Here is a 25,453-nt window from a genome sequence, read left to right as displayed (position 1 = left end):
ATTACAGGGCAGGCTAGGAATTGAGAGGCCTTCTAAGTATTTAAGTTCTCTGATGTAATTTCATGAGGCTTTTATCTTATTTGATATTTCTGTCACATCTTGTGGATTCAACTTAAATTTTGATAGACTTGGTGAATATTTCCTTTTTGGGGGATTATAAAATTGGAAGGTTCAACAAAAAACAACCCACCATCTTGTCATTAACTGATTCAAGTATAATTAGTTTTCCTTAATTTGACCACCTAATGATATTGATGCCACTCCCAATTAAAATGTGCTCTTACATAAACTTGCAGCTTTTGTCAGAAAAAAAATTTTTCTCTGAGGGAAAATAGAAGTTTGATCAGCCCCATTCATTTGAGCATGATGTTCTATAAGCATTTCATCATGAGCAAATTTGATCAATGGCTATCAGAGAATTTAATTTAGCAAAATCATATCTTTATCATAAACTGAATATCTGGTATTCTCCGAAGTTACTCCAAAACAATTTCATGAGTAACATCAGTTGCTTAATCATGTCCACAATTATTTGCTCATTAGCATCTATTTGATTAGTCTACATGTTTCTGCTTGTTTAATAGATTGAATCTGCCCACAGATCTCAATTGTAATAAAGCTGCCTCAGATGGTATCATGACTGTGAAAATCAGGTAACAGAAGAGAATCACACATTTATCATTTGAGCAGCCTTCTCCTGACATCAGCTGTGACTCCTGACAATTCCAATGCAAGAAAACAATTATGGTGAGAAGTTATAAGAGGAAAACCATTTTGGTGGAACTCTGGAGAAAGAACAACTTGAGATCCTGCAATAAAAGGTAAGAATAGAACTGACAGTACATTTTGGGGAAACAAAATACTCTGGGAATGAAACAATCCATATCAGATCTTTGGCATGATTACAAAGGGAACTTCTTATCAGCCACATTGTAAGTAATCTCCACATGACTCAAGATTTTAGACTTAAAAGGTAGAAGCGCTAAAAATTATCATTAAACCCCCTTCACTTTGTATATTAGGAAAATAAAGGCAAGAAGGGTTAATTCAGGGGTATGCTGGAGCCAGATCCAACAGTGCACAAGACTCAATTGTTAAATTTTCAGTGTGAGCATTAAAGCCTCGGGAATCAGCCAATTCTATAAATTAGAACTTGAGTTATTGTTTTCTTCATTGTCTAGACTTAAGAAAGTAATGGAGAGAAATGATAATAATGCAGATGAAACTTAAAATGTGTCATGTATATTTTTGTCCAGGTAAACCAAATGTTAAACACTTATCTCTATACCACCAGAATTAATTTGCCCAAAGTCAGATAGCTGTTAACTTAGAAGATCTGGGAGGTTTTTACCTTTACTTCAAAGAATGTCCATCCATTCACAACAGACTTCCCTCCTTTTAGAGTTTTGATCCTATAGCCCCACCACACAACCACCCCATCATCTACCTTTCCTAAATTCTCTCTAGCTCCTGAGCAATTCTGAAAGAACTTGTGCAGATCTTTTGCCATATTACCTCATCTGGGCCCTTGGATTGGTCTTCTGTCATACTCCCTCTAGTGAATAATCCAATAATCCTCTCTTTTTCCCTCAAGCCCTCAACTTTACTTTTACCCACCCATTGTTGAGTCATATGATCTCAACTGCTTCATTATTAAGAAAATTGAAGTCTTCTGGGAGCCAAGATGGCTAGGTAAGACGTGAGTCTCTCTTATCCTCCCCTATTAACCCCTGAAAGGCCAGAAAATATCACCCCAGGAAAAGCCCTGGAACAGCTGAACCAGAAGAAAAATGGGGTGCAGCAGTCCAGTAGCCTAGGTAGCTTCAGGAATTAACTGGAAAAGCCCCTCTTACCTTGGGGGAAGGGGAGAAGTACAGAATGGGAGGCATCCCAGCAAGCTAGTGGAAAGCCCCACATCAGCATACCAGGAAGGGATCCTGAAGCCCAGGTGGTGGAGCAAGCAAACACCAACACCTGGACCCCCAAAAGCCTCATTGAGGACAAGGGAACTGGTGGAAACCAGCTCAGAAAACCACCAGGTGCCTCAGCATTCCACAGCAACTGGCTCTCCCAGTGCCTCAGCAAAACTAAGGGAAGCAGCATTCCAAGGGGCCCCTGGTGGATAAACACCCTACAACATCCATCTGAAAGGAGCTGAAGAAAGCAAAAGGAAGGAAAGGCCTGGGTGAGCAGGAAATCTCCAGGAGCCACACTACCCAATCCTACCCCTAGAGCTCCTGTGTTGCTGATTCCAGTCCAGCACCAGAATCCTGCAGCTTCCAACTGCCAGCATCAGAGGCCCCAGCACACAAAGCCAGTGACCAGGTCCTAGGCTCCCAACACAAGAAGCTTGGGTCAGTGCCTCTGCTCCCCAGCAGGAGAGCCCAATCTCTTTAAAGGCCAGGAAATAAGCAAACACCATGAGCAAAAAGAACCGTATGATAGATTCTTATTATGGGAAGAGTGAAGATCAAGACAGAAATTCTGAAGAGGATAACACTGTCAACAAACCCACATCTGGAACCTCAAAAGGAATGTGAACTGGTCTGAAGCCCAAAAAGACTTCTTAGAAGAGTTCAAGAAGGATTTTAAAAGTCAAATGAGAGAGGTAGAAGAAAAAATGGGAAAAGAAATGAGAGGTATGCAAGAGAGAGTCAATAGCTTGGAAAAGGAAGAACAAAAATTAACTGTAGAAAACAAGCCCTTAAAAAATACAATTGGCCAACTGGGAAAAAAGTACAGTGAAGAAAACAAGTCCCTAAAAAATAAAATTGGCCAAATAGGGAAGGAGGTACAAAATCTAATAGAAGAAAACAGTTTGTTAAAAATTAGAATTGAGCAAATGGGAGCTAGTGACTCTGTGAGGGAGCAAGAATCAGTCAAACAAAAACAAAAAAATGAAAAAAAATAAATGAAAATGTAAAATACCTTATTAGTAAAACAACTGACCTGGAAAATAGATCCAGGAGAAACAATTTTAAAATTATTGGTCTACCTGAAAATCACTATGAAAAAAAGAGCCTGGACAGTATCTTTCAGGAAATCATAAAGGAAAACTGCCCTGAGGTCCTAGAACCAGAGGGTAAAATAGCCGTAGAAAGAATCCACCTATCACCTCCTGAAAGAGATCCAAAATTGAAAACACCAAGGAATATAGTAGCCAAATTCCAAAATTACCAGGTCAAAGAGAAAATACTGCAAGTAGCCAGAAAGAAACAATTTAAATATGATAGAACCACAGTCAGGATTACACAGGACCTTGCAGCTTCTACATTAAAACACTGTAGGGCGTGGAATATGATATTCCATAAGGCAAAGGAGCTTGGATTACAACCAAGGATCAACTACCCAGGGAAAATCAACATGATCTTTCAGGAAATGAAATAGATATTCAATGAAATAGGGGACTTCCATACCTTCCTGATAAAAAGACCAGAGCTCAACAGAAAATTTGATCTTCAAATACAAGACTCAAGAGAGACATAAAAAGGTAAATGGGACAGAAAGATACAATATGTTGTTAATAATGGCAAACTATTTACCTCCCTACAAGGGAAGATGACACTTGTAACTCTTGAGAACTGTATTGTTATGATACCATGTTAAAGGGATATACATAAAGCAGGTAGGTATAAATTGACTTTGATGTAATGATGAAAAAAATCTAATCAAGTAGGTTAAATGGATCAAAGTAAGTGAGTTAATCTGATCTAACTAAGAAAATGTACTGAGGGAAAAGGAAAGGAGGAGGCAGACAAGGGTAAATTACATCACAGGAAAAGGCACAAAAACCTATTACAGTAGAGGGAAAGAAGAGAGGGAGATGAGCATTGTTTGAACCTTACTCTCATCAGATTTGGCTCAAGAAGGGAATAACATAATCAGTTAGGCATAGAAATCTAATGTGCCCTATAGGCAATAGGAGGGAAAAGGGGAAAGAAAATGGAGGGGAGATAGAAGGGAGGGAAGAAGCAGTAAGGGTAAAGGGGAAGAAAAGGGAAGGAGTTAATAGAAGGGAGGAGGGACTGAGGGAGGCGGTGGTCAAAAGCAAAATATTAGTGAGGACGGAAAAGGAAAAAGGAGAAAGAAAAACATAAACAGGGTGGGGGGAGGATGGAGAGAAAGACACAGATAGTAATCATAATTGTGAATGTGATATATGAATGTAATACTATTGTGCTATAAGAAATGATGAACAGGCAGACTTTAGATAAACCTGGCAAGACTTGTATGGTCTGATGCTGAGTGAAGTGAGCAAAACCAGGAGGATGTTGTACACAGTAACAGCCACATTGAGTGATGACTGACTTTGATAGACTTAACCCCTTTCAGCAATACAAGGATCTAAGACATCTCCAAAAGCCTCATTGTGGAAAATGCTATCCACATCCAAAGAAAGAACTATGAAGTTTGAAAAGCAGATCAAAGCATACTATTTGTGGGGCAGCTAGGCGGCACAGTGGATCGAGTACCAGCCCTGAAGTCAGGAGGACCTGAGTTCATATCCGGCCTCAGACCAAATACTTGACACTTACTAGCTGTGTGACCCTGGGCAAGTCACTTAACCCCAATTGCCTAAAAAAAAATACAAAAAAAGCATACTATTTGCTATTTTTTTCTTCTGTTGTGTTTTGTTTCCTCTTTCTGGTGGTTCCTCCTATTAGTTCTAATTCTTACTTACAACATCACTAACGTGAAAATATGTTTAATAGGAATGCATATCTATAGCCTATATTAGATTGCACGCCATATGAGATAGGGAGGGAGGGGGAGAAAAATTTAAAACTCAAAAGCTTATGGAAGTGATTGTTGATAAGTCAAAATAAATTAATAAAAAATTTAAAAAAAAAGAAAATTGAAGTCATCTATCATGATCTCCCACATCCACCATTCCTAATAATTCACTACCTTTTTTGTGCTCACCCATCATCTCTTCATTCAATTCTCATAGGCTACCTATTGGGAATAACACCTCCATTTTTTATCTTTGATTTCATCACTTATAATCTTCTCTAGGACTTCATTCCATCAATCACTGCTTTTCTTGTTCATCTTCAATCTCTTCATATCTACTGGCTCCTTCCCATGAGACAAACGTGTGTGCCTCACATAGCCTAAAATAGACTAAAATAAATAAAATTTTCTGCAAAAGCTATTTCTGCAAAAGCAAAAGCCTAAAATGGACTAAAATAGATAAAATATTCTGCAAAAGCTACATCTTCCTTCTCCCACATGGTCACATTTCTAGAAAGAGCAACATACATAACAGGCTCCCCTGCCTCACTACCTGCTCAACTCTTAATAACAACGGCTTTGGGTCTTGCCATTCCCCTGAAACTGCTGTCTCCAAGATTCCTAGTGATCTTTTAGTTCCCAGGTGCTATGGCTGTTTATCAGTTATCATTGTCCTTGACCTTTCTCCACCATTTCACACTTTTAATCATCTTTTCTTCCCTTCTGGTTACACTTGGAATCTTCAAGGCTCTTCCCCCGTTCTCTGATCTGACTACCCATTCCTTTTCATTCTCATTTAACGGTTGGTTCCCTGACCACTTTTCCCTGAAGTGTCAGAGTTTCCCAAGGTGCTGTACCTAACTTCTCTCTCTACACATTATCCCCTGGTGACCTAATCAATTCTCTGAGGTTTGATTTAAACACTGCAGAAAATGTGGTAAGCTATAATATTGTTTGCCAAATCGTGGGGGTCTTAAGTTCACCTTGTCTAGAGTTATTAGAGCACAGACTAGGTCATTTATTCCTGAATTTGTTGTAGAGAGAATTCTTGTTCAGGTATGGGTTGGGATATATTGCCTCTGAAGTTTCTATAAATTGAAATTCTGTGATGATTTAAAAAAAAACTTATCCTCAAATCCTGGCTCTTCCCTTTCTTAGCCTCAATTTCCTCATATGTTCCTCATATGAATAATATTACACTGCCAAACTCACAAGGTTATCAGGAAGAAAGTGCTTTGTAAACATTCAAGTGCTAAGTAAATGTGAGATATGATGATGATGTACATGCAACTTCAAATTCTCCCCTATTTCTGACCACCTAGTATATATCTCAACTTGGATGTGTTTCACCACCATTTCAAACATTCTATTTTAAAAATTGAACTCTTTCTCCCCTAAATTCACCCTTCCTCCCAACTTCCTTAATTCTATTAAGATCACTCTCATCTTCTTAGCTACCCCAAGCTCTTAATGTCTGAGTTATATTGGACCCTTTCCTTTCCTTTAAGCCTACCTTTATCATTCTGGTGCTATATTCTGCCATTTCTACCTCCACAGTTTTTCTTGCCTATATCTACTCCACTCTCACATACTGCTACTACCCTAGATCAAGCCATTATCACCTCCAGCCTTCTGACTGTTTCCCTGCCCTTTATCTGCCCCCTCTCTAATCCAAACTGAGGTGATTTCTCAGGTTGAAGTTAGAGTATAGGGTATAAGATTTTTCCTAGTTCCTTGACAAATGGATCTAGGCCTAATGAAGTTGGAAACAGATATAAAAAGGAACTGACTTAAATAAACTTTACCTCTCATATATATTATCTTTGTTTCATGTATGTGTGAAATCTTAAATCTGTGGATAAATTCCAAGTTAATTTAGCTACACGAAAATTAATTCTTGGCATATAGTAACAGAGATAAACTTGAAATCCAAATACACGAGTTCAAAATCAAGCTTTGCCATTTACTACTAGTATGATTTTGAACAACTCATTAAACATGAAAAGGAGGGGTTGAACTCAATGACCTTTAAAGACCTCTCTAGTTCCATCTATGTTTGCATGATCCTTTTATTTAGAAGAGTAGTCATCTAGTACTCTGTAAAGAAAAAAAAAGTCATTAGCTGTAGGACAAATGAGATTGGTCCTTTCATCTCAGAAACTCAAAAAGTCTAAGGCTGTGTCAACAAAAATCTCCAGTAAAGAATAATTTCAGATGCAGAAGACTATTCTGTAGTTTTCAGTAAATCTGGCAAGATCTTTTCTTTCTTGAGCTATCCCTTGTTAACTTGATTCTGATTGTTAAAACACTAGGACAGATCCATTAAGAATATTTTGAGGAGAATTCTTGTGTTTTCTTAGGTTCTGTAATATGATGTATGTTGCTGTTGTGTGATATTTAAAAATATTTTATGGTTTTAATTTCTTTATGTTAAAGACATACATATACATTTTATATATTCCCAAGAATTCATATTCCCAAGAGTACATAAATGAAATACTTCCAAAATAAAACACAGAAGAAAATGAAGTGGAAAAAATTAAGTACAAAGAAAATACTGTCTCTTACTTAAGATGTAAAACTTGATCCACTGTATTTCGTGAGATTTAGTATTAGCTGTTTCATTAAACAAAGTCTCATTGTTAAGTTTACTTTGCCATTTCTTTCTTACTTTGCTAAAAACCATAAGACTTCAAAAGGCCCTAGCAAGTGTTATCTTTCTATTTTACTGACAGTCTCTCTTGAAGGGTTGGTAACCTGTAATTTTGCTGAATCTCTTAATTGTCTAAATTAGTGTCTGCTGATTCTCTATGATTTTCAAAGTATAACATCATATCATTAGCAAACAGAGATAGTGTTTACTCTTCTTTACCTATCTTTATATTTTTAATTTCCTTCTCTTGTTGCTAGCATTTCCAGAACTATAATAATGGGGAGAATGGGAACCCTTGCTTTACTCCCATTTTTAAAGAATTTTTGGATATTTAAATTGCACATGATTTAAAAAATTTAGACATATTTCATAGCATTTTAATATAAATTAGTACTATATTTTTCAGAGACTTTCTGAGTCTATTGAGATAATTATATAGTTTTGGATATTTTGGTTTTAATATGATTAATTATACTAATGATTTTGTAATGTTAAGCAATCTTTGCATGCCTAGTATAGATCCAATTTAGGAAAAATGAATGATTTCTTGGATAAACTGCTAAACAGGATTTTGTTTGACATTTTGAATCGATATTCATTAATGATTTTGGTGTATAGTTTTCCTTTGTGTTTTGTCCTTCCCTGGTTTAGATATTATGCTTTTATTTGTCCCATAAAAGGATTCAGGTAAAGGACATCTTTATCAATTTTTGAAAATAATTTGTGCAACATAAGTACTAATTGTGCTTTAAAATTTTGATGGAACTTGCCAGAGAATCCATCAGGACCAGCAGTTTTCTACCACCCTTCACCCTACTACAGCTTTGGTTGTTCTTTATAGTTATGTCTCTATTTGGTCTTGTGATATTTTTGAAGGTATTCCTTTACTTTTTTCAGATTTTCAGTTATGTTAATATATATCTGGATTATACTAGGTGGTGAAAGAGTTGGGTCTGAGTAAGCATGATAGGTTTTAGTTCATGGAGTTTTTATCTTTTTTGGGTTCTTGGTGTCCTAAACAAAGGAGACAATAACATTGTTTTAGCATTGGTACATAATTTCTATTCTGGAGAGTTTTGAGAGGTCATGACAATAAGTAAAAAATGTCTAGGCTTTTATTTTGTTTGCCAAATGACCTGGAAATCCTCTCTTTAAGACTTTGATTCCATTCTCCTTCTTTTATGACTTTTTTGAAGAAGTTTCTCACCATAACTCTCTTTGGAGAAGGACTTTCCTTTTGAGCTAGTTCAAATCACTTTTTTTGAATTAATTTTCTAGTGCTTAACAGAATAATTGCATCTGTCCTTCTTATTGGCTGTACCAGTGTAAGTAAAATGAAATGACTATATGAATAAAAGGAAATTCTAGTATCACCCTTAGAATGGCAAGATGACCACATAGGAACTGAGGCCAGCTGAGGGAAAAACAGATTTTTCTCACATATTATTTTCATCCTAGGGCATAACCTCATTGTTCTCTCTCTTTTTACCTTATCTTTTGCTCTCCTCTTCACCTCACCCTATCATAGTTTAAGGTGTTTAAGTTAAATTTTATTTTGATGTCACTCTGTTGTAGTATTGGGAGATCATTCTGGGTCACAGTGCTTTTGATGATTCTAAGTGAATCCTTGTGACACCAATATTATCCTTAGAGAGATCCTGTATGACTACAGACCAGGAAACATCACAATCTCAAAAAAAATCACATTAGTAGATGATCCACATAGAAATGGAGAGAAACATTATTGGTGTAAACAAGATGCATAATATTATTGAACATAAGATGCACGTGAAAAGTGGTGTAAATGGGTATGGACAGTACAGGAATTTATTTTACTTGATAATGCATATTTGTTACAAAGGTTTTGTTTATCTTTTATTTTTCCTTCTCAATGTGGGTCAGGAGATGTTGAGCTAAGAAGGAGAGAAAAAAATTGTTATTTGTAAGTTGAAAAAGTAAAAACAAAATATTTAAGGACATATGTGATTAGAAATGGAGGTGAACTGGTCATGTAAGAAAAATGAGAGATACAAGATGGATCACTTGAGTGTTTCACTCATACTCTCAAATGTACACTAAGAACCATAGGAGAGCCTCAAGTTTTTTAGGCAGACCTTGAACAGAGGATAATGCAGTTCAAGAGTGAAAACTGAAGGAAATAGGAAGGCACAAAAGGCTATGTATGTACCCTAGTGGTGATGATACCTACAGTGATACAAAAGCAGATGCATCTAAGTGATCTCTGGCATTAAGGAAGGAAAATAAGCTTTACCAAAAGTTTTTTTTTAACTGACAAAAATGTGGTTTGTGGTTCTGACCCTCAATCTGCCTTAAGGTTACTATTTATTTAGACTGTAAGAAGCCATATGAGCATTTGAAAATAGTTGCAAAAGGAAACTCACTGTTTTGACAAAGCAGGGTTAATACCAAATGGCTGGAAACTGGGGTGTCTTTGAGTCAGAAAATATTGATCACCAATGGCAAGAATTTCTGAGTTTCTTGCTAAAGTCACTTTGAAAGAATCGTTATTGGCCTAATAATTGTATATGGAATTGGCAGCAACATTTTCAGAGCTAAAGAATAACATAGGAAGTTCACAATGATGAAATCAAATGAAAATTCCAGTAAATAAAGAAGGTTCTGTCTTGATGCTGGCACGTTACTAAAGGTTTGACTTAGTTTTGGCTTCATGATCTAGTGTTATCATGCAAAAGTAGTTGTATAAAGATACTTGTACAATGTACTCAACTGGAATAAGTTAGGATGAAAATTAAATAACACAAACTGGAAGGACAATTTCTTTTTAAATTTTTTTTATTAATTTATTTTGATTTATCAACAATCACTTCCATAAGCTTTTCTGCATTCAAACTCCATAGTTCTTTCTTTGGATATGGATAGCATTTTCCATCATGAGACCTTTGGAGATGTCTTAGATCTTTGCATTGCTGAGAAGGGCTAAGTCTATCAACGTTAGTCATCTCATAACGTGGCTCTTACTGTGTACAACGTTCTCCTGGTTCTGCTCACTTCACTCAATATCAGTTCATACAAGTCTTGCATAATTTCTGTGCTTGAAAGTATGTTACATATTGAAGGGGGGGAGGGAGGGAGAATATTAAGTGTGCAGTTCCAAAACACAGAAAAGGTTAATTTTTTGGAGCAAAAGAGAGAAGAAAACCAGCTTTTTTTCAAGCTGCATGAGAATTGGAACTAAGTTATCTGCATACTAAGCAGGACTCATATGAGGTTGGGGGTTTTAAATTAACATGAACTTCTTGACCGAGAGTCTGAAAGTTTTTCATGAAATTTGAACCTCTGAGCTGCCTTCCTCTCAACCAAAAATACTGAGTGTAGCAATTTAATCATTAGATATGTAAAATTCTGAGCTAGATTAGGAAAAAAATTATATTGCAAAATAGCTTCTGATTAGCTATTCAAAAGCTGCTTACAGTTTAGCTTCTAGCATCTAACAGGCCGCCTGACTTTAGAAACGTGGAAAGTGCTGCAGTCATGGAGAACAGTTTGTCTCAATGTAATTACATAATGTTTGCTTAGTGCTAAATTGTAGTCATAAGCATACCCCCAAAATTATAGCAGAATGCTCGTTGCAGAGTCTTGTTTTCTTGAAGCTATCAGGACATTTTAGATCTTTGTTACATAAATGGAATTAGGAAAAAAGGTAGAGCAACTGAGTCTGGTTTTTTTTTCCTCTAAAGCAAGAAAGCTATAAGCTATCAGAAGCAAAAAAAAAAAAAAAATCAGTTCATGCCATTTCAGGATGCCAAATTCTACTTCCTTCTTCATGTGGGTCTGTTTATACTATAATATGCACCAAATCTGATTTAGCACCTTCTTTAGCAATAATAGTTAATAGTCCTGAGTCATGGTCTTAGTCATTCTCAGCTGCCTTCCTCCCCCTGTCCTTTTCAAAGGAAGCATTACAAAGCAATGGAGGATTCACCCAAAATCTAAGAAATACGGCAAAATGTTACTGTTAAACCATCTGTTCCAGGTGGTTTCTTTCTTCAATGATTAGCACTTAATGAAGGTGTAGAAGACTTGTGTGTTTCAATAATTAAATTTTAATTTGCAGATGAATGCTCATGAGCAATGTGCCATCTGTCATGACTCCTTAAACACAGAAACGTTATGTATGGTCATTATCAAGATATGGATCTCAATTACAATATTTCTGCATTTATCTAGAACTTATTTTTCCTGACATTATAGTATTTATGCTGTATTTCCACATTCCCTTGTCAGCATCCTCTCTTCTAGTTGAATAGTTTAAAAGAGGAGAGAATGCTATTATTTTTTACATGAATGAAAATGGATGAAATGCATTTATTAAGCATTTACTATATGCCAGGCACTGAGTTAAGTGTCCTCTTCTCAAGGATCTCACTCAAATTGGGTAATACAACACATAAAAGAAATTTCAGCCTACAAGTTTTAGGCATACCTTTCAAGGGCAGATCACAAGGTCCACAGGCACTTAGATTACGTCAGAAGATCAGGTGACAGTGTCAAGGGTCTGCAGGTAAAGCCTGGAAAGATTTACAAGAGAGTTGCAGGATATATGATAAGGCCTAATAATATCACCAGGAAGAATGAAGTTGTAATTCCTCTAAGCTAGATGGCTCATTGAATAAAATGCCATTTCTGAAGTCTAGCAGACCTGAGGTCAAATCCAGCCTCAGACAGTTACTACTGTGTGATCCTGGGCAATTCACTTAACCCTGTTTGACTCAGTTTTATCTCCTGTATTAATGACCTGGAGAAGGAAATGGCAAACCAATCAGTATTTTTGCCAAGAAAGTCCCAAATGGGGTCATGAAGAGTCAGACATGATTGAAACAACCCAACAACAACAACAAATCTCCTCCAAGTCTCATATGTGAGCAGACAAGGAGCAGCACAGTTCAGGAGTTGAAAGTGGGAAAGTCCCAGGAAAATTCTGTCTTGAGGAATGGAAGATCAGAAGCCTTATATATGTGCATAGTTTTATTTTTTTCTCTTATGCTTTTGTTTTGTTTTGTTTTTAACCTGGATCTATAATTTCTTTAGTGTAGACATTCTCTCCATAAATATCAAGGAAAGGAGAGTCTAAGACAGTTGCCTGAGGCAGTAAGGTTAAGAAATATAACCAGGTTCACACAGTCAGTATGTGTTAGAGTTGGGTGGAACTTGATTAGTTGAAGGAACTAAGGATTCTTAGCCTAGAAAGAAGATTGATCGAAAGGGGATAAAGGACACCAGGACGTGATAGATCTCTTCAAGTTTTTGAAGGTCTGTCATGTGGAAAGCACTAGGTGGCTCAGTGGATAGAGCCCAGGAGGACCTGAGTTCAAATCTATGCCTCAGATACTTACTAGCTGTATGATCCTGGGCAAGTTACTTGACCTCTGTCTCCCTAAGTTTCCTCACGAAATTCCCTAGGATCAAAGAGTTTCAACATCAGGATGGTGACAAATCCTTTTGAATATTTTTGCTATCTGTTCAGGTAAATCATTTCTATCATGATGAAAAAGAATAAATATTGTCTACAGCTTCTAAATTTCAGGACCACAGACCTGCACAGGTTACAGCTCTGACTATACAACTGGGGCACCCAATATATCTAGTTTATTATTTACTGATGCTGTGACCACACAGGCAGAAGAGTGAAATGAAAAGTGATCATAAGAATGTTACTATTAATTTTGCTACTAACATAACAACAAAGAGTGAAATTTGATCAAATCAACATATGAATAAAACATGTAACACTAAATTATTTAAATATATTGTTATGCTATCATCTTTTTTCATCAAATTAATAATAATAGTTTATATTTTTATAATTTTTAAGATCACAAAGTATTTTTATATACATTATCTTATATCCACAATACCCCTAGTGATAAAAATATTATAAGTATTATTGTTTCCTTTTACAGATGGGGAAACTAAGGTTCGGGGAGGTTTGTGACTTACTCAGAGTCACAAAGCTAATAAATGGCTGAACTCAGGTCTTCCTGATTCCAGGCCCTGTACTCTATCCACCGAGCCACCTCTCTGCCCAGGTGGTTGGATCAGGGAGTAAATACTCTATTTTCTTACTCTAAATTCTTTCACTATGATACATGATTACAGTGTTATTTTTATTATTAGTATCTAAAAGTTCCAACAATTAGCCACATTATATCTAAAATAAACTTGAAATAACTAGCTTTTTTTTTATCATTTCTTGGTTTTGTTCACTAGAAAGAGTACATTTAGTGTCCAACATTCAGACTGGATAGGGATTCTTTGAAGAGCAATGTGGCAACACAAGAAACTCAAACACATACTCAGATCTTTTAAGTGAGGAAGGATAAAACAAATTAATGAGTAAGACTCTAACAATGATTTCAAGAAGTTTATAGTACCATATGGGCAGCTAGGTGGCACAGTGGGTAAAGAGCTGGGCCTGGAGCCAGGAAGACTCATCTTTTTTAGTTCAAATCTGGCCTTAGACAGTTAATATCTGTGTAACCCTGAGTAAGCCACTTAACCCTGTTTGCCACAGTTTCCTCATCTATTAAATGAACTGGAGAAGGAAATGGCAAACCATTCCAGCATCTTTGCCAAAAAAAAAACCTGAATAGGTTGAACACAACTGAAGAATGACTGAAATAGTGCCAAATGAGCTGAGACTTAAAATAAATGAGGAAAACTTAACATTTATAACATGCTTTGAAGTTGACAAAATGTGTTCCACATCAGTGAAAATTACTACAGGTAAATAAGTTTAAAATGGTCTTTAAAGCTATTTGAAGTTCAAATGATTCTTGATTATATGTCATTTGTCATTATCAGACTGAAAATTTTGGTAGCAACAGTAGAAAGTTCAGATAAAACCACTTAGTGTATGTATATGTGTGTGTACATATATATATATGTATATATATATGCATAAATAATATATGCAACAAGAGATGCTCTATTATATATCTGATTAATAAATGTGCCATGGAAAACTTATGCATAATTTGTGTGGCAATTATAATAAATTAGCTATCTCTTGTGGGACTATAAACAATAAATTCATTGAATTCCCAATGCTAAAATACTTTGAAGTAGAATATCTTTTTTATTAAAAATAATGAGTGCTACTGAATATTTTTATGGAGTTTTTGTTTTGTGACATCTCCTAGCCCCATTATGAATTTATTGCCTTTATATGTTAGGTTGAATTTCAACATAATATATATGGAATTTTAAAAGTAAAGTGAATATTTAGATTCCTATTTCTTCTCTGCATAGTTCTAAATTGAATTTATCTCAACTTTTTTTTTTTTGCACAGACCTATGATTTCATAAGTGTATAGACCTCCCTAGAGAGGAAACTCCCTGTACCAATGCAGATTGGTAATTATTCTCCAACTTGGAGTCTATGGACCTTGAAAGTTAAGTAACTTGCTAAGGGTGTCAGAGGCAGCATATGAAGCCAACTCATCGTGATTCCCATACTCACTTTCTATGCACAACTGTGCATTATCTCCTAAGAGTTTGTGTATGTACACATACACATATATGTTTAAATAATGTCTCAGTGGGATTTTAGAGTTGAGATACATGAACCAAGAATTAAAGTGAGATTAATCCTGTTCATTTGATGAATAAGTGAGTCAGACAGAATGCCCTACCTTGATATTAAAAGATACACGTTATTTGGTTTGTACATGCAAAAATAGGATATGTTTTATCATATCTATAAAATTTCTGTATCTATATTCCTTTAAATAGAACTTCACTTGCAGTCATAAGACTTGGGTTTTAGGCCTAACTCTGATATTTATCTAATCCTGTGACTATAATATCAACAAACCTCTGAGCCTCATCTTTCCCCACTCTAAAATGTTGCTAATATATTGAACTATAAAAAATAATTAATTTGAAACATTCAGAGAAACATGGAGAAACATATAAAATGACACAAGGTAAAGTAAGTAGAACAAGTAATAAAAGTACACAATGATTTCACAAATGAAAACAAAAATAATAAAACAAATCAAAATGTTGTATAGATATAATGCTCAAGCATAGTTCTAGAGAACTGATGAAAAAAAAAATCTCCCTCCTTTCACTGAAGACTTGGAGACTATGTATATGGAATGTTGCATATAGCTATATATGTTAGTTTTGAAAAGTGAGGAATTTTTTATCTTTATTACAAGGGAAGGTTCACTGGGTAAAAAAGGTAAGAGAGATATTCAGATGGAATCAAACTTTTAAATATATTTTCACTTCTTGTCTCATAGGGTATGCAACAGTTTAAAATTATGAAGAATTCTCCACATGTGGACTACGAGAGGAACCCATGCCCCACCACCACAGTAAACTCTGGAAGGATATAAGCAATGGTGGATACCTGGAACTGGTCATCTTCTGGTAAAACATTTACCTTGGCCCTTTTTGTGAGCTACCTGTTGTAGTTTAGTGGTGAAAATTTTGCCACTTTGGGACGATGAAGTAACTGTCTGAATGGCCACTGAAGCAGGAAATCACCTACTCCGTAGACTTTGAAATGATTTTCTCTGTATGTTTCTCTTGAATTTCTGGTAAGATGTGGAGAATGGCATACCTCCTCATTCTGGCAGAAATGACCACTGCTTATACATGGCACCTACAACAAGGGGTCTACTTGATCAGTTTTAGTGTAATCCTTTGACTGCCACTTCTGCTTTATGTTTTGTTTTCTTTTCCTTGTGTATAAGTAACCAAAGAACAGTCCTAAGATAGACATTTCCAACACTGGAATCAACATGAGTATGAGAACTTGGAAACTTGTGGGATCTTTATTTAGGGCCAACTTTTACTTCAGGAGGAATCTGCTATAACTGCTAGAGAACTTCTTAGAGAAGAATACCATTGACAAGGGAAGTTGAATCCCTGATCTGACTTTCCAAAAGACCCATGGACCTTGAGGGAGAAAATACAGGGCCAAGAAGAAGGTAAAATGCAGATTTCATTAGTTACATAAAATGTTCCATGTTTTTATACTTTAAGTAACATTCTAATAGTTTTAAGTTGCTGTTTCATATTCAAGTCCTTGTCAAATTGTACTTGTGAGTTTTAGGTGTTCTTAACATTTTTTGGTATGCAGAGGAAATAAATAGATGTCCTATGTCCAGGGGTATGCTGGTAAATCACTGAGAGGGTGAAAAGTAGAGACATCACAGACAGAATATATGAATACATTTTTAAAATTTAATCTGCCTTATTAACATTTTCATTGTATTATTAACATTTTCATGAGTATTCAACAAAATACTAAATCAATGCCTAATTTGTAGCAATTGCTAATTCCTGAGGTGTAAATGCTCATACTCAATGGGCTCTCAAAAACCATTTAGAGCTGTCTCTAGCATACCCCTCCTTATACTTGTTCTACATTGTGACATTGGGTACCACTACACTCTCCTTTTGGAAGAGACCATAGGTACAAACCACAATGAGCTCAGGGTGGGGGCACAATGGATTAAAAAAGTTTGAGGGGAAAAAAACCTGAGAAAGTGTAGGGCCAGGTTCCTAGGACTGACCTTGGTCCATATGTATAGGTCTAAAGAATGGACTCCTTAGTAGGTGAGTGGGTTCCCCGGACCCAAAAGCAGTTGTGGGGGTTTTATCCTATTATTCATAAAACATATTAATACCTTGAATGGATTTGAGAAGTTGGCCTTTTTGAATAGTGCAGTAATATTCACAAATTTAGAAAGGTCTATCTGGGATTGGGGAGAAAGAGGTAAGTCAGTGAATGAAAGATCTGAATTATAAACTAGAAAATAAGCTTTCAAGTTTACAGACTTAGTCGATCAATAGTTCAAATAGTTGTACAGGAAGGACTTTTAAACTAAAGAGAACAATTTTTTTCCAGACAACAAATGCATATTGAATAAATACCAGAAGATGGAAACCATGAAGATGGTGTCTACACTAAGAAAACTTTCAATTTAGCAGCAGAGAAAAGACATGGAAATATGTGAAGGTATGGGAATGTCTTTCTTATATTATTCTCCTTCATGTTTTCTGTTCCAACAAAACTAGACCATACTTGATCCTGCCTTCTCCTTTCTACATATTTTTGTTCATACTGTCTCCTACATCTTTAATACATTCTTTTCCTTGATTTCCATCTGCTGATAGCCTTCCCTTCCTTCAAGGCCTAACCCAGACACCACTTCCTCCATGAAGTCTTTTCTGACTCCACCAGGTGAAAGTGATTTCACTTTCCTCAAATTTTCAAAGCATTTTCCTGTACCTTTCTTTTGAGGAGATCAAATAAAAAAGCATTTATTAAGAACCTACTATGTGCCAGGGACTGTGCTTGGCACTGGGAATACAAAGACAAGCATGATGAATGCAATAAAATGCGAGCATTAAGTTCAAAATTACTTTTTAATTAGCAAATTATGTCAGTATTTGTTCTTTTTCCCATTAGCTTGTAAATGTGGAATATTCCACTGTTTGTACCTGTTTGCAAACCTAATGCCTATCACAGTGTCTTCTTGAACATTCATAGCTGCTTAATAAATATATAAATGAATGCATGACAGGAAAATGGAGATTGATGACATTAGGATAGCTCCTAAAACTACTTTAGGAAAGTAAAAGTGAAGTCTAACCAAAATAAAATAAGGCAAGATCTTCTCAACTGTTTTGTAATGTAAAGTTATGTCTCCTGAACCTAATTAAGCTAAGATGAAAAAGAAAAATCTCCAAAATCAAAGATGACCAGATCTACTTAATTTGGGAATAACTTATAATATATTTATTTGTACTATATCATAACAGAAGATCGAAGGGTTGTATGGGGTCTAGAAAAGGAGGACAAAAGAGTAAGAATTTGTTAGCATTTACAAAACAATATTTAAGAAAGAATTATTTTGGACATCTTTGGCCCTGAGTAACAGGTCACTATAAAAACTGATTCTACATATACCCTGAGAGATTCTAGGATTTGTAAAGTAGGAGTTTCCTCTGACTTAAAATTTGTAATTGCAGCCAAAAGCAAGTTTACATTGATGGAATACCAAAAGCCTTCATATACATATATACATACATATATATGTATACATACATATATATGTTTTAAAGAAGCATTCAAATGGGTGGGTGGTAAACTAAACAAGAATACAAAATGAGATAGAGAACTCTAAGAACAAAATCAAAGGAGGTAAGTACAAACAGAAATCAGGTCAAATGACAAATGGAAGGGTTCAGCAGGGAGAGATTTGCTGGAAGAAAATAACCAATAAATTGAAAAGCAGAAAACAAAGACTTATGGTCATTGAAGTCCAGATTAAAAACACACCCTCATGTATATACAGAGGGAACTTTTGAAGCAAGACTGATCAAAATGTGAAAGAGAAAAAACCAGGGGAATAGAGGAGAAAACAATCCTTTAGAAAGTCTCAGACTAACATTCTGATAAATAAAAATGTCATGTTGCAGAGATCTTATGATTCATATGAAGAATTTGTATACCAATTCAAATATTGTAACATATATCAAACAATTTCAAAAACAGTCCTTTCTGCAATGAAGCCCACTTGTTTTCCTTACATTTTGGGATAAAGGAAAATGAATAATTCTTTTTGTATGAATAATTCCAACTTTCAGAAAAATTTGATTCGTTTTAGTATCAATTTGACAGAAAAGTATACAACTGAGTCCCCTGAAAGAGGATTTTTTCATTTGAATTCACAAAAAAAATCATTAGACAATGACTACTAATATTAAAATGTTAGTCTTCATCTTACAAAAATATAGCAAAAGTTTCATTTATACATGAATTCACTTAATGAGTTTAAGTATTTTTCAAAGCTCATGAATTTGGGGAGGATGACCTATTAAAAATAAGTCAGAAATCAGGATAAACCATTTAATAATGATCATTTATCATTGTACCCACTTTCTGATAGAGGTGTTGAATTCAAGGTGCAGACGGAGACCTGGTTTTGTTTGTTTTTTAGTATGTTGGGGTAATGGTGCATCATGGTTAATGTAACAGTATTGCTTGACCATACATGTCTGTAATAGTAGTGATAGCTAATATTTAAATAGTGTTTACTCTTTGCCAGGCACCATGTTAAGTGTTTCATAATCATTATCTCATGTGATCCTCACAACAACCCCGAGAGGAATGGGCTATTATCACCTTATTTTACAGATGAAGAAACTGATGCAAACAGAGAATAAGTGACTTGCCAATTTCTGAGGTTAGATTTGAAGTCAGATGGGAGTAGTATAATTTCATTGATTGAAAAGTACTTTAAAATTCATATTTATTTTATTCATTAATAAGCATTTATTAAATTCATGATGATAGGTGTTAAGGATAAATAAAGAGGTAAATGAATATTTGAGATCATTGATTTGAATGTTCCCTCCAATTATGCAAATGGAACCCATTAATGCTTTTATATTCTCTGTGACTCTTGTCAATGTTCTCCCACAAATTTGTTATTGGGGGTCCATTCAACATGCTAGAGGCCTCCCACACTTTTCCTTACTTCTCCAGAAGGCCAATGGAGAACTCTGGTTGTCCATCCTATCTTCTCATCCTACTGTACATTTCCATAATGATATCTTTACTCCTATTCTTTTCAGAAGTTTCCCATTGGTTATAACAAGCAGTCATTCACATTCACTCTGTACCTTCCATTTCTCTCTGTGTGATACTCATTTTCAATACTTCAGTATCATTGTATTCTTTGTCTAGAAGCCATATAGTAACAACACCAGTAGATTCTAGGGCAACAAGGAAAGTCAGGCCATATCCTCAAGGACCTTATGTTCTTCTGGTTTACAAAGTACATTCTCCACAGTGGTCCTGTGAGGTAGTTAGTATAAATGTTTTTATCTCCCTCTAAAGATAAAGAAATCAAGCCTGGGAGACTGTTACTTACCTGGGATCTCATCAATTCTTTCAGATTTGGGACTGGAACTGTGGTCTTCTGACTATGTATCTGGGGTTTTTACAACTGTAATATTGTGTTTCTGTTCATTTTAAATTATTGTGTTATTTTGGAGAAATTATATAAAATTATATTTGTATATAATTGTATGAAAATTGGACTTGAAACCAACAGGAACCAGAGTAAATCTGATAGTATTTCAGCCTTAGCAATTGTTGAAAAACTCACATTTCTCTATTATTATTTACTTATTGCCTTTTCCCTTTACAAAATGAAACATATTTAAATATTCTAGTTCTGGTTATTTGGATATATTTATAATGCTACTGGTTTATGATTAGACTTAGAGATGAAGAGGAAGGGCATGCTAGGCATGAGGAGTGGCTTATAATATTAGACCAAATATTAGGAGTCTACTTCATCTAACATAAAAGTTATGAAGAGAAATATATGAAATGAAGCTGGAAGGGTAGGTGCTAGTCACACTATAGGAGGTCATAAATGTCAGGTTAAAGTGTTTCTATTTTATTCTCTAGGCAGTGGGGAGCCATTGGAGGTTTTCATTAAGGGGAATAAAATTATCAGATACATATCTTAGAAATATTGTCTTAATAGCTCTGGCAGGATGGATTAGAAATTAGAGAGAGTACTATAGTAATTCAGGTGAGAGACGATAAAAGGCCTAAATTAGAGTGATGATTGTATGAATGGGGAGAAGAATGTGGATGAGAGAGGTATCTCAAAGATAAAACAGACATGACAAATGACTAAATATAGAAAGGCTCAGAAAGAGAGATGAGAATGATGCTAAGATTAAGATTAAGCATGGATGCTCATGTTGTCAACAGAAGTAAGAAAGTTTTAAGGAGAGGTAGCTTTTGGGCATGTTGGGATGCAATGCTTATGGGACATACAAGAGAAGATCTATAGGAGGCAGCTGATGGTTACCAGAATTCTAGAAAGAGATTATGGCTGGACAAATGAATTTGAAAGCCATTTGCATATTTGAAAGAGGTATTTCATAACCAACTTACAACAAGACAGACATGAAGCCAATGTAGTTTAGGTATCCAGGTGAAGATTGTGCCCATTTTTCCTTCTGTTTGGCAGTGTGGTATAATGGATAGGACACTGGATTTGCAAAAATCAGCAAATCAACCTTATTTGAATACCATCTCTGACACTTATTAACTGTTTGTCAATGACAGGTCACTTATCCTCTCTGTGACTCAATTTCCTCATACAAAAATTAGGTATTGTTCTTACTGGTCTCTGTAATGTACTTCCAGAACTAAATTTTTCTCTTTTCCACATTCTCCCTCCAATTAATTCAACTTCCTAGGCCTCCCCTTTCTCCAGAACTGCTAGAACCCCATGTCAGTATACTAACACTAAAACTCTTCAATCTCCTTCTAATCCATAAATTCTTAGCCTGAGGTTGTGAACTTGTTTTTATTAAAAATATATTTATATAAGTATATTTTAATATAATTGGTTTATTTTATAATTTTAGTTATATAAAAACATTAATCCAAGAACACACCAAAAATGCTAAGATCCCTTGCTCTAAACAAACGCTCTTCAATGACTGTGACTTAGGTACTCTGTATATAATAACCTTAAAAGAAGTAGTTATAGAAGATAGAACAGAAAAGCAATTGGCTTTGGATTCCTTTCAACATTTCATTATTATAAATGAATTTCCTTTTTATAACTCAACACAAAGTGAGTGGATGTTGATCATAAGCTATCAAGGCATGATCCAGAGAGAAGGGTACCATTAATTTAAAAGTTTGGTTTTTATTTTCAAAGTCTAGCAATGTGATTCACTCTTTCCACCAGTTAATTAACATTCCTCCTACCCTCACACACACACCTCTGAGCAATCATTCTACTTTGGCAACGAGGCTCCTCACATTGATTTCTTGCCAGCCACACAATAACAGTGTAGCAGGCAGTGACCTTCTTGTTGCTCTGGTCAAGCACTTGAAGCTTGTGCACTAGATCTCCAATGACATTTCAAAACACACTGGAGCCCCTACTTCATCTCATCTGGAAAGTTATTTCTAAAGACAGGCTTCCATAAAGGATATGGGCAAAGGTCTACTGACTGGAAAAGGATGCTTAAGAGAGAAGTTACAAATGATGGTGATGATTGATGACTCACCTTTGTATAACATTGTACAACTACAAAGTAACACATTATTTTCTTTGATCCTCTCAACAGCCCCATGAGGTTAGGAGGTTCCATTTTTTTTTCAGATGACGGACCACTCAGAATAAAGGGCTTATAAAAGACACAAAGCTGTGTTTTCATCAGACAAGTGACCTAATCTCACTTGGACTGAGACTCCTCATCTGTGAAATAGGAAAAAAATAATAATTGCATTATATATTGTATATAATTGATCAGAGAATCAAAAGTTATAATATATGTGTAGTGTATTCTCTACTCGCTCTCCTTCAGAACCTACTACTACATCTCTCCTTCTGGGTGCCAGGATATGAGGGGAAAGAGGTCATCTCTTTTCTATTGGCTGGCTTAAGCCACCACTAGCTATGATTGTCTCATTTGTTAGGGGCCAATGACTAGTATTCCAGTTCCAATCATACATGGTAGTTTTTTAAAAGGGATATTTACTTCAAAGATATGGAAATAACAAATGTATAAACCTTTCCCCCCCAATACCTCTGGGGTATATTCTTCCCTATACTTCATTCTGTGGGAATTAGCTCAAAATTCTTAAATAGCTTTGGACCCACTATGTATAGATGTGGAATATTAATGCCTTGGCTGGGTTAGACTTTCTGCTGGGACGGGGTGTCCAAAGTAACTCTTAAAGATCAAAGAACTCTACTCTCACCAGATACCATTAGAGAGAGCTCCTGAGCTCCCTCCAGATTCAAATGAAGTTAACAGAGATGACTGAAGCTGAAATCTTTTTGAAAACATCACCAGTTTTAGCTTCACAGTTAATTAAAACATTCTTTCTCCCCGTCCCCCCTCAATCATGTAGGTTAGCCATCTAGAACCAACAACAGAATTTTCATACATGTGCCAGCGTCTCTCCAAGGCTCTTCCTTTACATATCATCATAATTCTCCTGAGATCCATCTCCCCAGCTTTCTACACATGCACCAGACCCCCTCCATTCCACATGTAAAGTGCTATGACTGCAAATTCAAGTTGTTTTGTTTTCAGTATATTAAACTTGGGCCAAAGGTGGAAAAATATTTTAGTAATCACATAGTGGTGATCTCATCAAGTCCCATGAGTACAATCATCATCTCTATACAGATTACTGGCAGTTCTCAATATCGAAACCTAGTCTTTCTACTGACATATACCATTTGACAACTTCCTGTTGGACATTTCAAACTAAATATCCCATAAACAAATCAAACTCAATATGTTCAAGACAGACTTAGTTATCTTTATTCACAAATCTACTCAACTTCCAACTTTACTATTACTTAGTTTCAAGGGTACCACTATCCTTCCAATCACTCTGGTTCTCAACCTCAATTTCAGCCTCACTTTGTCTCTATCACCCCACATAATTCATTCACTTGTCATTTCTGTCTTGAAAATCTCCCTCTTCAAAAATCCCCTTTTCACCACAAATGTAGCTATTCCACTAATTCAGCTCTTCCTTACTCCTTTCATGAACTGTTGCAAAAGTTTTTAAATTGTACTGCCTCGTTCAATTCTGCAATCCATCTTCCACTCAACTGCTAAATTGATTTTATTAAAGTGCAGGTCAGAGCATGTCACTGCCCTCCCTCCACACATGTATTCCAACCTCTAATTACCTACTATCTCTGGTTTCACAAATAAACTTAACAATTTGACATCTAAAGTTTTTTTTTTCTTTTCACAACCTGTCCCCCTCTCTGTCTTTTCAGTCTTCTCACACATCACTTCTCTACACACATTCTATCTTCTAGTCACATTTGTCCTCACACACAACACCCCATTTGTTCTCCATGCCTTTATACTGACCCCACCCCACCCCTGACCTAAAATGACTCCTCATTTCCAGATCTTAAAATAACTAATGCCCTTCAAGACTCAACCCAAGCCCTACTTTCTGGAGGACTTTCCCAGTTCTTCCAACTATAAATGCCTTCCCCATCTAAGGCTACCTTGAATTTGGAAGTATCTTTTATAAATAAAAATATATGCATATATCATATTTCCCATTATAATTCAAGTTCCTTGAGGATAAGGACTGTTTTTGCTTTTTCATCATATTCTCAGAGCTTAGCACAGTGCCTGGCACAGGGAATTTGTTTAATAATTGCTTGTTGGTTGATTAAAAAATATAGTTTTTGACAAACTCTCTGGTAACCACAATGTTCTGCAGCCTTGCCTTGTACCCCATTCCCCAACTATTGGTACCCCAAATACTAAAATAATTATGCTGCATTAATTTTTAAACAATCTATAATTCATACTAGTAATGGGGTATGACCCAATATTATTGTTAATTATTAAAGTGGTATTGAATTAGAAAAGTCATCATGGAAAGATAGGAGAGAGTATGAAATATTTTATTATATTTTTCTTATCATTTTAATGAAAGCAAAAGTATTTGGTAGATGGTCGTAGGTGAGAATGCAAAGTTTTGTGGTTGAATTTTCTACAATTTTAGTTGTTGTTTTTAGTAGTCTAGCAAAGCATTGCCTTCTATTGGCTCTCCTTAAAAAGTTTTTTTTTTAAAATGGAGTGAAAAGGGGATTAAATTTGAATTTCCAAACATTGTTTCCCTGCTTTTGTCTCCAGGATCACTTGAAGAAAAATGTAACAGTTTCCCTGGAATTGAAAGGGATGTGAACAGAGCATAGAAGACAATGTGAAATATCTCATTGGAAAAACAACTGACCTGGAAAATAAATCCAGGAAGAGAGATAATTTAAAAATTATTGGACTATCTGAAAGCCATGACCAAAAAAAAGAGCCTAGATATCATCTTTCAAGAAATTATCAAGGAAAACTTCCCTGATAGTCTAGAACCAGAGGGCAAAATAGAAATGGAAAGAATCTACCGATCACCTCCTAAAAGAGATCCCCAAAGGAAAACTCCTAGGAATATTGTAGCCAAATTCCAGAATTCCC

At 35.5% G+C, this 25,453-nt stretch overlaps 1 long non-coding RNA gene across 1 annotated transcript; it reads left to right on the top strand.

Moving 5' to 3' along the window:
- The first annotated feature begins 695 nt into the window (after positions 1 to 695).
- LOC114049619 lies at positions 696 to 25,233 on the top strand. Its single transcript, XR_003569885.1, has 4 exons — positions 696 to 821; positions 15,676 to 15,805; positions 17,292 to 17,402; positions 25,121 to 25,233. It is a non-coding gene; the product is annotated as an uncharacterized LOC114049619 (long non-coding RNA).
- Positions 25,234 to 25,453: the final 220 nt, after the last annotated feature.

This window comes from Vombatus ursinus, unplaced genomic scaffold (genome assembly GCF_900497805.2).
Source record: "Vombatus ursinus unplaced genomic scaffold, bare-nosed wombat genome assembly UNPS02014798.1, whole genome shotgun sequence".
Taxonomy (NCBI): Eukaryota; Metazoa; Chordata; class Mammalia; order Diprotodontia; family Vombatidae; genus Vombatus; species Vombatus ursinus.
Note: the sequence above shows the minus strand (reverse complement) of the source record. Positions and strands in the feature narration are given on the sequence as shown.